Source organism: Acomys russatus, chromosome 24 (genome assembly GCF_903995435.1).
Source record: "Acomys russatus chromosome 24, mAcoRus1.1, whole genome shotgun sequence".
Taxonomy (NCBI): Eukaryota; Metazoa; Chordata; class Mammalia; order Rodentia; family Muridae; genus Acomys; species Acomys russatus.
Genome location: NC_067160.1, coordinates 33,269,621 through 33,282,494, shown reverse-complemented (window position 1 = coordinate 33,282,494; position 12,874 = coordinate 33,269,621). Strand labels below are relative to the sequence as shown.

General features: G+C 42.2%; 1 pseudogene; it reads right to left on the bottom strand.

Annotated features, from left to right (window-relative positions):
• Positions 1 to 836: 836 nt before the first annotated feature.
• LOC127206959 (N-myc-interactor-like) lies at positions 837 to 10,198 on the bottom strand (annotated as a pseudogene).
• Between the last annotated feature and the right edge of the window lie 2,676 nt (positions 10,199 to 12,874).

Below are 12,874 nucleotides of genomic sequence, written 5' to 3'. Positions count from 1 at the left end.
TGCTTCAAAGACAGAAAGAAGATGAACAAACAAGAAAGATATATGGGGAAGAAAATGCTGGCCTTTACCAGGTGTGTTTGGGGGAGGGACGCCTGGAAGGAATCAGTAGGTGCTTGGCTTTCTGCGTAAACACAGCCACTAGGCTCTGAGGACCTGGGGGGTCCTGGCGTGTTTTGTTTTTATTTTTGTATTTTTTAAGATTTATTTATTTATTACATATTCAGTGTTCTGCTGCCTGCATGTATACCTGAACTCCAGAAGAGGGCATCAGATCACATTATAAATGGTTTGTGAGCGACCATGTGGTTGCTGGGAATTGAACTCAGGACCTCTGGAAAAGCAGCCAGTGCTCTTAACCTATGAGGCATCTCTCCAGCCCCAGTCCTGGCGTCTTGAAAGTCTATGGAAAGTGGAACAGCCTCTTGCATCTTAAGTCCTACAGGACTCACAGACTGCTGGATTGAACTGTATTTCTTTTGGATGACATTATGCATCAAATCTACATATTGCTGGGCAAGGGTCCAAAATGGGATTGGCCCATATGATCATGACAGAGCCAGCCAGCGGGGGCAGAGGAGATCTGTGGGGGTGAGTGTTGACTGACAGTCAAAAAGTCCATCCACAGAGATTAGAAAAAAAAAACTCCTCTCAGACAGGCCACGCATGCATTAGTAAACACACAGTAGAGCTGAAAAGGATGAAGACTTTCAAGCTCAAGAATAGATTTTGCATCGAAGAACAAGAAGACAATGACAAATTAAAGTTCTTTTTTTTTTTTTTAAGGAAAACAGTATTTTGTAAATGTTTACAGTGATTTGGGCTCAAAGCTATTAGCTTCATACGCTTTCTCTGGCCTGTTACTCAAAATACGCTATGCAGGTCTGATCTAGAGAGCACTTGATGGCGTCTACTTCTCCACCCCCGTTTTCTTTCGTCGCTGGAAGTGAATGTTGAGTAAATCCTCCCCCGTCTCTTCGTCTATCTGAACGCCTTCTAATCCAGTCAGGAGCACTGTCTTCTTGGATACGGCTGAAAACACCTACGGAAGAAAAACCAGCTTCTAAATGAGCTGCATTTATGATGGGAGCCAAAAGACAATGCCAGAGGGAGACTTGAGCCTGAGAAAGAGGACTGTGCCACATCATGAAAAAAGGTGGCAGGGAGGGGGCAGCTCAAAGAACAGGAAGAGCTGTACATGGGTAGTCAGAGGTATGACTGGCAATACCAAGAACCAGACGAATGCTGGAGGATGGGAAAGACACAGAGTAAGGTGTGGGTTGTCAGGTGGGGTGACATGGGCCGACCACCTCAGAACTCTGGAAACTGAGGCGGTAGGATGGTTGAGTTTGAGGTTAAGTTACATGGCAACTCTGACTCAAAAAAAAAAAAAACAAACAAACATGTAAAGAGGAAGCTCAGTGGTAGAGTAATTACATGAAGTGCTTACATGAAGGCCTGGGTTCAGTGCTCAGGACGCCCCTAAGTGTATGTGTGTGAGTGCGTGCATGTGCGTGTGCATGTGTGTGTGTCTGTCTGTCTGCATGTGTGTGTGTGCGAGTGTGTGTGTGTGTGTGGTGCTGGTGTGTGTGTGTTAGTGTTCAGAGTGTGAGCAGACTAAGTAGGTAGTACTGCCATTCAATATCTGAGGAGGAGTAGGATATGGGAGCAGGTTGAGAAGAAAAGCGAGTGTGTGACATAAGCAGAATATTGTCTGAAGCGCAGTGATTGACAGACACATGGGGAAAATATTGCTAGGTAAGTCTCTGTTTTCAAAATAAGGATTAGCTTTATCATCTAAGTGACGTCAGGGGTCTAGGGGACTGGGGGAGTTGTTGTTGTTGTTGTTGTTGTTGTCATTGTTTACAAGCTGGGATAGACGCTAGAGGTTTGTCCATGTTAGTTAAGTCCTCTTCTGCGGAGCTATAACCCAAGCCCCCTCCCCCATGCCATTCTTTTCCTTCTTGTTTTGAGACAGAATCTTAATGTTGCTCAGGTTATCTTTGAATCCCATAGCCCCACGAAGGCGTTGAACTTGAGATGCTCCCAACTCAGCCTCCTGACTAGCTAGGATTGCAGGAATGCATCACCAGGCCTGGCGTAGTTTTGTTTTGTTTTGTTTTTTAAATAGGCCACAGCTTTGCATTAATATGTTGTTTAAAGATACAAACCCATTCCTCACCAACCGAGCACAGCTGAAGTGAAGAAACTGCTTGGATAGCCCACAGTGATAAGACGCATACCACGCACCGTTCATTCCGGGGTCTGTGTGGGGCAGAGCGGAGCACTGCACTACAAGCGGAAGGCAGAGAGAGGACTCTACCTGATATTTTTCCAAGCGTCGCTCAATAAATGGAGAAACAGTAACTCTATAGCAACTTTGATTCATGAAACAGGGTAGTCTTTCTTTTTCAAAATCCTGTCAGCAACTGAAAGTAAACAAACGTGTTTTTCCTTAACATCATAAACATTTTTGATCATAGTTAAAACTTCCCTCCAATGCAATAGTATCAAAATAAACACTGATGGGAGCAGTTGATCTCTAAGAAACTCTGCAGCCCGTATCGAAGGCACCACAGTAATAATTCTGAAAAGCACAAGACTACACAGTGAGGAGGCTGAACCTTCTGTCTTGAGCCACCTAATGTGAAAGGGATAAATGTTGCATGAATCCACTTCATGAATTAGAACACTTAGAACAGGAACATTTGTAAAGACAAGAGACTGGGGGATACCAAGGACTAGAAGAAGAGCTCAGACTGACCTATCATTTAATGGGTAGAGTTTCTACTTACGATGATAAAACGCTCTGAGGGCGGAAAGTGGTGCTGGTGGCACAATATTGTGAGCACATTTACACTTACACTGTACACATTTCCTCAGTTGACTTTGTGCCTATGTGTGTATATATATGCATGTCAACATGTACGTGAACTTGGAGAACAACAAGTGGGAATTGGTTCTCTTTGTCTACCGTGTAGGTTCCAGACACTGGTCATAGGTTGACAGGCCTGACAGCAGACACTCACCAGCTGAGCCATCTTGCAGACCCTAAAGAGTACAGGAGCATGAGGAAGGAAAGATCCCTTCTCTGAATTCTGTGTGTGTGTGTGTGGTGGTGTGTGTGTGTGTGTGTGTGTGTGTGTAAGAAAACCCCAACTGGGCCAACAAGATGGCTTAACAGGTAAAGGTCCTTACTGCCCAAACCAACAACCTGCGTGCAATCCCCAGGATCCTGATGGTGACAGAAAAGAACCAATTGGTGCACACTGTCCTCTGACCTCCACACTAGTGTCATGGCATGCACACAGGACCGAGATGTACATGTGCATGTTAAATAAATAAGTAATTCTAAGGAAATAAAAAAATGTTAAAGAGTGTTGAGAAAAACACTCCCCCAGTTTTATGCTAATGCATTTCAAATATACAACCGGGCAGAAACAGTAGGACGGTGGGGAGGTGTTTGCATACCTCCAGCCTCCACAAGTGATGACAGCGCTTCTTGACCTCTTGTCATAGTCCACACTTTCCACTTCTCCACCTCCATTCTTGGACTTACAAAAGCTCAGCTCCAGCTTGTCTCTGGTCTGCTCCTCAGGCAGGTCATTGGGAATCCCCGTAACATTGATCTTCATTTTAGAAATGTCCACATGAACCTGGGAAAGCATATTTCACAGTCACAAGCACAGGTCGGGAAAAAGTACCTGAGTCCAACAGAGTGGCCAAAGCTTTAATGACTATCTCACCTGGAATCGGACTCCTGTGGTCAGTGGGACCGGATGTGCAGTGACCTCCACAGAGGCATCTTCTATCTTCACAACATGCCTCCTCATCGTTATCACATTCTGTGCAACTGAAAGGTAATTTTGGAAGTAGATAGTCATGATATCCTGAGAAAACTTTATGCTTTTTATTCAAGGACAAGTTATTGTCTTTTCCATTCTCTTCAATTTTGCTTTATTATACTTATTTATGTGTGTGTGGGTGCGTGCGTGTGTGTGTGTGTGTGTGTGTGTGTGTGGTGTGTGTGTTCTTGTAAGGGGCATCTGTGTAGAGATCAGAGCACTTGTGGGAGTTGGTTCTCTTCGTCCAGCATGTGTGTCCTAGGGAAAGAACTCAGGTCATCAGGTTTAGCAGCAAATGCCTTTAGCTGCTGAGCCATCTTGCTAGCACCATTTTCTTTAGTTTTAAAGGATCAAATGTTTACATTTTTCTCGGGATTTCCAAGTTATAATAGTCTTAGCACACCAAAATAGGAAACTTCAACATCACAGTGTATAAGCAAAAATGGCAGCATAGAAATTTTCAATTTCTAAATTTGTCTTAAAGGATGATTTTATGCTATTCTCTCTTGCAACATAAGCCTAATAGTTTTTCAGACTCTTTTATCCTTTTGGTCCAGCCGCACACACTTCCGTTCCACAGCACGACCAGGGAATTCCTCTAATCCAGCAAGGCTCAGTCAGAATGTCTTACCTGCTCTGTAAGCTAGGACTACTGTGGGCCACGGTCGTTTTTATAATCAACTTTATCTTACTTTATCTTTTGTCATGCTCATACATTACTGGCAACAAAGAAAAATTATCTTTTTAGTCTCTATATACTACTTCGCTTTTTTTCACAAGCACTCTTTAAAAAAAACGGAGCGCCCCATGGTACCCATCACAGAGCGCTCTCATTTCTCCATACAGATGGGAGAGACTCTGTAATATAACTACCCCAAAGCCAGCGGAAGATCTAAGAGTAACATAATACTCATTTAAAATGTACATGGTGGGGCTGGAGAGATGGCTCAGTGGTTAAGAGCACTGGCTGCTCTTCCAAAGCTCCCGAGTTCAATTCCCAGTCAACCACATGGTGGCTCACAACCATCTATAATGAGATCTGGTGCCCTCTTCTGGTGTACATGCAGGCAAAAACACTGTGCATATATGATAAATAAATAAATTTTAAAAAATAAAATAAAATGTACGTGGGTAGGTGTTTATTCTTAATTGTGTGCTGTAGCTTTATACAACAATCCAGCTGTTGACATGTGGAGTCTCTTACTGTAATTTATCATGAAGATAAGAGTGTTTACTTCCTTTCGTATAAAGGCCATGTGTGTTTATGACAACCAAGGAGCACACCACAGGCTGAGGAAGAAACAAGGCTGGAGGAAAGGGCGTTGCTGGGTGGGAATTCAGGCTCACTGTACCACAATATGACTCTAGATTTGAGATGTTTTGTTTTTTGCTAATGGCAACAGATGACAATAACAGCAAACATCACTGAAGTAATCCTCAGATGATCCTATCATTATCCCTAGAGTCCTAACATCTGGTGACCTGACCCGGCAGAGAGGGACCCTTGTATCCCAACTTTAGAGATCATGACTGTCAGAACAACTCTTGTTTACTTCTGTTCCTCATGGAGCTGCCCCTGGCATGGGGACCTCAGAACCACATCCAGGGAGCAAGCAGCATCATGGCTGCTTCCGAAGGGACTCCTATTCCCAGCAAGCCAGAGTGACCGCCATGCTCTCATATCCTCCCTTACATCTGCCCATAACATCCCCGGGACTGCCCATTCCCAGCAAAGGTGCCCTTCAACTGTGGGCATGGATCCAAGGGAAACAAAACCACCCTGTGGATAGAGGCCTCCTCTGCTAGTCTTGACCTTCTGTGTGCTTCCTTTTAACATTTATTTCCAGGCCAGCATGATGGGCCAGATGCCAGAAGACACAAGTTAAAATCACAGATACTAAGACTCCAAGCCTGAAAGGACCCTGAGGACCAGGTAGGCCCATCCTGGAGCTTGGCAGTACCAGAGTATGAGTGGCCTGCCCTCAGGACTGTCGGTGTGGTAGGAAGCGTGCAGGCACTTAGGGTATCCTTTCAGCTCTCGAGGTCTGCAATATAAGCTCTTCTCCAGGCTTCTGTGTCCCTATCTGGAAACCCCCCCACACAGCAACAGTGACAGCCAACATGGGTGTGTTGGTTGTGTGCATTCAATACACTTTCATTTCATACACAAGCAGCTCATGAAGTTGGAATATCACAAAGGCTGTTATCAAAATCCAAGGCTTACCAAGAACTAAGACCATGCCTTCATGAGGAGACAAAGCTGGCACTAAAAGCCAAATCCTTCTTGTGAAGGGAGCCAAGCCTTGAAAGGGCCCATACTTTTTTTTAATTTGGCAACATCAGGTCCCATCCAAATCTCTCATCCCTGTATTTGGTCTAATCACTGGCTAACTGATTTGCTAAGTCACTTGAACATGCTCAGAATCTATTTTCCTACCAATCAAATGCATACAATAACTACTTTTGCTATTTTAAAGTGATAGACTTGTATAAGCATTAAATGAGAAGTCTTAGAAAACACTCAGAAAAGTACAGTCTGCCACTTTTATGCTTCTAAATTAATTGTTTGTTTGTTTGTTTGTTTGTTTGTGACAGGGTTCACTATATAGCTCTGGCTAGCCTGAAACTATGTAGGCCAGGATAGCCTCAAGCTCACAGAGATAGGTCTGCTCCTGCCTCCAGGGCGCTATGATAGAAGCTGTGCACCATCATGCTTAGCAAGTTCTAATTCTTTATAATATTATTATAATGCTCTAATATGCTTGTTATCAATTAAGGGGCATATGGATTAGAACGAGGCTGACATTGGATATCTCAACTCCTATATCTTATTTCCAAGTCATTACTTTTTGAATGTGTGATAAACGTGTATTCTTTTAATATCATTGCGTACATGACATTGTCAGTACTCCACATTATATATATATGTATACATATATAATACTATGTATTGTATACATTCCATCATTACATATTATAGGTAATAGACTCAACACATCTAATATAGCTAATGCTTAGTTGCCTTCTTTGTAAATTGAAACTATCACATCTGCCTCAGAACACCAACATGAGGACAAGAAGAAACAGCAAACACACAAATTGTAAATTCATAGCCAAACATCTATGGAGAAGATCTTTGAACTTCTACGAGCTTGCAAAAGTGACACAATCAATAAAGTGAGGGAGGAGATCCCCCTTGGTCACAGACCTAGGGGAGGGGAATAGGGTGAAAGCGGGAGGGAGGGAGAAATGGGAGGATACAAGTGATGGGATAACAGTTGAGTTGTAATCTGAATAAACTAATTTTTTAAAAAAGTGACATGGTCGTATTTATAAGATCAGCCATACCTTCTTCCTTCTCAAAGGTAACAAGTGCTTGTCCCTTCTGCAGCACATAAATAATTTGTGAGCTCACTTGAAATGAACAGGAGCTATCTGAGAGCTGGCCGCCGTCCTCAGGACTCTCCACTGAGGTGAATTTAAGCTTTCTTTCTGGTATATTCTCTTTAATCTAGTTAAAACAGATGCATTTGGTTAAAACCAAGGCAAGAAATAACTTCAGTCTTCTCAATGACAGTACAATCTAATCATCCAATAATTTGTTGTCAACTGACTTTCTTACTTAACATCTACAGTAATTGTTTCTTCCCATGTAACATCTCATAAGGTAATCAAACCCTTTAATGTCATTTTACAGATGAAATCTTAAGTATATATACTCCTCTCACTTCTCCTAACCAGCATTTATGGTCAATACTGTGCAGCATCCAATTCCAAAGTCCCCACTGTATGTGTGAGTAAGTACCTTTTAAATAACTGTGCCGGTATTGCACAGTCCCAGAAGGAAAATGCTAAAGATTATGGTTTAGTTTCATGACAAGGAAGCATGATGCGTGAGATGCGTTTCATGCTGTGTGCGCTGTGGGACTTCTTCCATTCGTTCCGTTCCATGCCTGCATGCAGTGGATTTTAGTAATTTTCACCCCATCCCCCTCTCTCATCTCACTTCCCTCCCTCCACTGATGAAATCTTTTCTTCAACCCAGTAAGTCTCCTTCCTTTCACTTCTTGTGGTGTCCCCCAAGTTTGACTAGTTTCTTGGGTGAGCATGTGTGGGAAGTCATTTATTGGAACAAGGCAAATTATCAGTGGCTACACCACTCGCAGAGGCACACCCTGCCCAACCAATCATTAACAGGCAATATGCGTTCGGGATGGGTGGAGCCCCGTGGGTCCTTCCCCCCATAGGTGGTGAAATGTTGACTGCCCAATCTCATGAAGATAGCCACATCTCCATCAAGGTCATCACAGCCATGTCATGTCCAGAAGACACCTTTTTATTGCTTATACCCCAACTTCTGGCTCTTACATTTTTTCCACTCTCTCTTCAGCAATGAGTAATATAGATGTTCCATTTAGGACCAAGAACTCTACACTACTGGTAAAACTTTTATGGCCAACTCAGATAATTCCATTTTTTCAAAAGACTCCTGAGCTATATGATAAGAAAATTGACAAAGTTAAATTCCAACTTGCCCCAAATCTGCCAAGAGTTTTTTGGGTTTGGGTTTCATTTTTTGTTTGTTTGTTTGTTTTGTTTTGTTTTGTTTTTTGAGAGGGGTAGGATTTATGTATCCCAGGCTGCCCTGAAGTCAGGACTCTCTTACTCAGCGTCCCTAGTGCTAAGATTGCTGATATGGGCAAGTCACCATATCTAATCCATCAAGAATATTCATAATTTAAATTTATATAATACTGAAGCAAATTGTCAATAAGAACTGTTACCTACAGAGCAAAATGAGGTTGTTATAATTACCTGTCTAAAATCAATATCAGCAAATGTGTAATTGTGCATAAATGTACCAGTAAGTTATATGTGCACACATCAGTATCCCATGGTTATTTTATACACTATATGCTATCAGAAAGATACCGCAAGTATTCAGTGAGTCTTTGGATGTTTCCTGACACTTATTGTGCCTTTACAAGGAATCATAGGGTTCTAGCTACAGTATGCTAAGGTCAAAACAACCCTACAAGCCTGTGGAGAGGCCGAGTGTTTTCAGTCATGTGGGCACACACAGCATTCACACCTTCTGACACCAAGCATTTCGCAGAGTTAGACAAAGACAAAGCTGTACACAACTTTGGGTCTTCTGTTAAGTGTGTCCTCCAGGCTGGTAGGCCTTTTGATCTGGCCAGAGCTGGACAAATAACCAAACCTAACAGTCTCGTGCCTGGTCACCCATCACATAACCACAGGACATCCTATCTCCCAGAAACAAAATAGTGATGGTTTCAACACTGCAACAACCTGCTTTGTCAAGAAGAAACCGGGGGTAAAAGCTTATTAGACAATTCAAACAGATTAATAACTGCCTGGCCTGTTTGTTCTGAGACAAGGTCTCATTGTATAGCCCTGGCTGGCCCAGAGCCTGCTATGGAGACCAGGCTAGCTTCCCATAGGAATCTCCCTGACTCAGTCTCCTGGGTGCTAGGATTAAAGGTATGTTTCCCTATGTCCAGATTATACCAAACTCTTTAAACTGGAAAATCATTTAAATTACTCCAGCACTTTAGATAAAGAATAAGCACAATCAATGAGAAGACTAAATGTTTAACCCAACAATAATCTGCAGTTAGGATGGCTCTGCTACTAATTTTGCTTACTTTTTAAGTTTTAGGTATTGAGAAAAATATGTATCACAAGTATAATACATGAAGAAATCATATGAAGCTAATATTCAGGCACTGAAGTCTTCCTGATCTCCCAAGGGTCTCCCCTGCCTCCAGAGGGAACCCCTACATTACTCAGAACATACTTTATTTAAATGGAAGCATATAGAATGCCCTTTTATGTGCCTTTTATGCATTGACGTCATGTTTTTACATTCATCTATGTTGTATATAATTGCTCTCATGGTGGTGTAGAATTTAACTATATAGCTATACAGTCAGTTATTAGTTTATTTACTATGGAAGAACACTTGGACTGGGCTCAGTTTGGGGTCGTTACCTAACAGTGGCTCAAGCTTGACATGATGATGGTGCACCCCTTTAATGCCTACTCAGGAAACAGAGGCAGGTAGATATCTGCAAGCTTGAGGCCAGCATGGTCCACGTAATATGAGTTCAAGACCAGCCAGGGCTGGGCTTAAAAACAAAAACAAAATACAAATACTGGTGCTGAGTAGCTATGATGTTTTAAAGTTAATCCTGTATAACTAAATCACTTTTCAGAAAAAGTACATGTCCATTAAAAGACAGATAAGCACAGTACCTGGAATTCTCTGGTGTTCGCGTGTAACTCGGCTTCAAGCTTTTTATCTCCTCCTCTAGCTCGTGGTTTTCCCTCATAATTTCATGAAGTAATCCCTAAATATATCAAATAAATTGAAAAAAATTAAACATCTTTGGGATCCTTTTTCTAGATTAATTAAAGATGCAAATCCCCGCACGCTAAGTCTAGGCAGCCTAAGGACAGCCTCAAAACAAATACGCCCACACTAATAGTGCATTTGCTTACCATCTTATTCCATCACCCAATGGTTCTTCTATTCCTATCAAGATTTTCTGGTTCTAATATAAACAAGAAACTAATATCTTCCATATTAGACAATAAACTTTTAAAATTAAGGCAAGGAGTGAGACTCAGACCTTCTGGACTTAGCTAAACATTATCTGCAACTATAATAAGACTTAGACACATTATACGGAGGCAGGTTTGGGCTTTGTTTTGAGGGGTTTTTTTTTGTTGTTGTTGTTTTGCTTTTTGCTTTGTTTTGTTATGTCTGTTTATTTAGTTATTGTTTTTGTTTGTCTGTTTGTTTTGTTTGTTTGTCTTATCAGCAGTGATTCAAATAGTAACCAGCTGCTCTGACAAGTCAGACACACGCTCTGCTGAGAGGCCTGAGAGCCTGGGCCTCTGTTCGCACTGGGGTCTCATTAGGTAATTGCTCATATTTCGCTTCCCAGTGTAAACCCAGAAAAGAAGGAGGTGAGAAAACAAATGTGTAAGAAAAGAAACAGGAACGCAACTCTCAGTGTAACGCTTTTACAACACGACAAGTGTACGGATCTTGTGAGAAGCCAAATAGCCTTGCAATGCCGAAAACGTAATGTGCACCTGAGTTAAAAAGGACTTGACAGTCTCAAAAGCATCTACTGGTTTTCCTTTTTACCATGTTTTGTTCACTTGTCGTGACTTCTTTCTCTGGTGAGTACTCTTCACCCGCTTGCTCTGCGTTGTCTTTACCAGCTTCCATGATTATCTAATAAAAAGTGGAGGGCTTTTTAAATGGTATACTACACAAAGTCAAGAAAAAAAAAATAACAGTTTTTCCTCTTTTGTGGAAGAAAGGTGTCTTCTTAGCTCTGTGTTTTGGTTTTCTTGGTTTTTTTCCCCCCATCGTCAAAGTCTTGATGCTATGTGACTTACCGTCACCTGTACTGTGAAGACCTTCACATCTGTAATCATATAGGAGGAAGTGCAGTAAAAGTGCTGCTGGCATGACCACTCCATTGTATGATTAAGAGGGTTTTGTGTGTGCGTGTGAATCAGAGAGAGAAAATATCTGGAGCCACTGCAAAGAGTCCAAAGCAGAGAGAGAAAGGAGTAGACGGAAGAGGGTCAGCAGACTGGACGTGGCCAGGGCTGTCTATGAGAACGGCAGGGGACAGAGAAGTTAAAAAGCATTAGAGAGAGTAGCACGTGGGCAGGAGTGAGCACGAGCATGAGAAACTTAGTGAGAAGAGCAAGGGTTCTAAAGAGGGCGAGTAGCTTCAGGGAGGGAGGGCCAGGAGACTGGGGTGGGAGCTATGAAACATATAACAGGTGTTTGTGAGTAGGGCCTGAGGAAGCCTGGAGGTCTGCATGGAGCTTGGTATGCTGATAGGAGCCACAGGTGTATGCCAACTGGAGAGCCCCGTCTCCCTTTTGCCAGGGGTAAGGTAAATAAATAACTGCTTTGGCCAGACAGAACTAGCTGCGGAATGCTGGCTTTTGTCTAAGGGCCAGAAGTCTAACTATAACCAGGTTGCACTCATTTCTGGATATCTGGCCTTCCTTTTGGAGTTTGAGGAGCTGGAGTTTCCTTTGAACCTGACACTAATATGTTATATTAAAAAAAAAAAAAAACCAAAAAAAAAAAAAAAACAACAACCTTTGCCTTCAACTCAAGGATACACAGAAAACAGTGGGTGTTAACAGTCTTTGAAGTTCACATTTCAATCATAATAATGTTTCATGTTTAAAAGACTACCATCTTGATCTTCCAGACTTTTTGGTTAAATACTTAAATCGCCTTATGAAGCATTTTTTATCTATAGGCAGCTTCACCTGGCTTTCTACCAACTCTCCCCAGGGTCAGTAAACCTGGATGAGGAAAAAAAAAAAAGAAAAAAAAAAAAAAGCCTTTTAATAAATTCCAGCTGAAAGTTAGCCTTCTCCTTCATTAGGAAAAGAGACTAGCTACCACAGAACTTACAAACCACCTGTGACCAAGTCATCAGTAGGCAGCACAGGTGTTTTAGTAGACTGTGTCATGGCACATATAGGATCTATCAAATTCTCTACTAGATTCCATGCTATATCACATATAGTGACTCGTGCCAGTGTATCAACAGTTTGAGGCTGGAGATGGCTTAGAGGACGGACACTTGGACCAAGCCCAACAACCTGAAGTCCATCTCTGGAACCCCCAAGGTGGGAAAAAGAACTGTCTGACACATGCATCGTTCTCTGACCTCTGTATACATGCTGTGGTCCCTGCACATGCACCACACACACACACAACACACCACACACACACACACACACACACACACACACGAACATGTAATAAAAATATAAATTAAAAAGTTGCTTAAGTGTTAGGCATCCCACACTTCAGTGTAATTGGTTTCTCTTGCAATTCTAAACATCCGCTTGCTTATTCACTCACAAAGGAGTGCTTAAAGGATATTTAAAAGAACATTAAAGGGGGCGGGGCGGGCCTGGAGAGTGGCTCAGAGGTTAAGGGCACTGACTGGTGC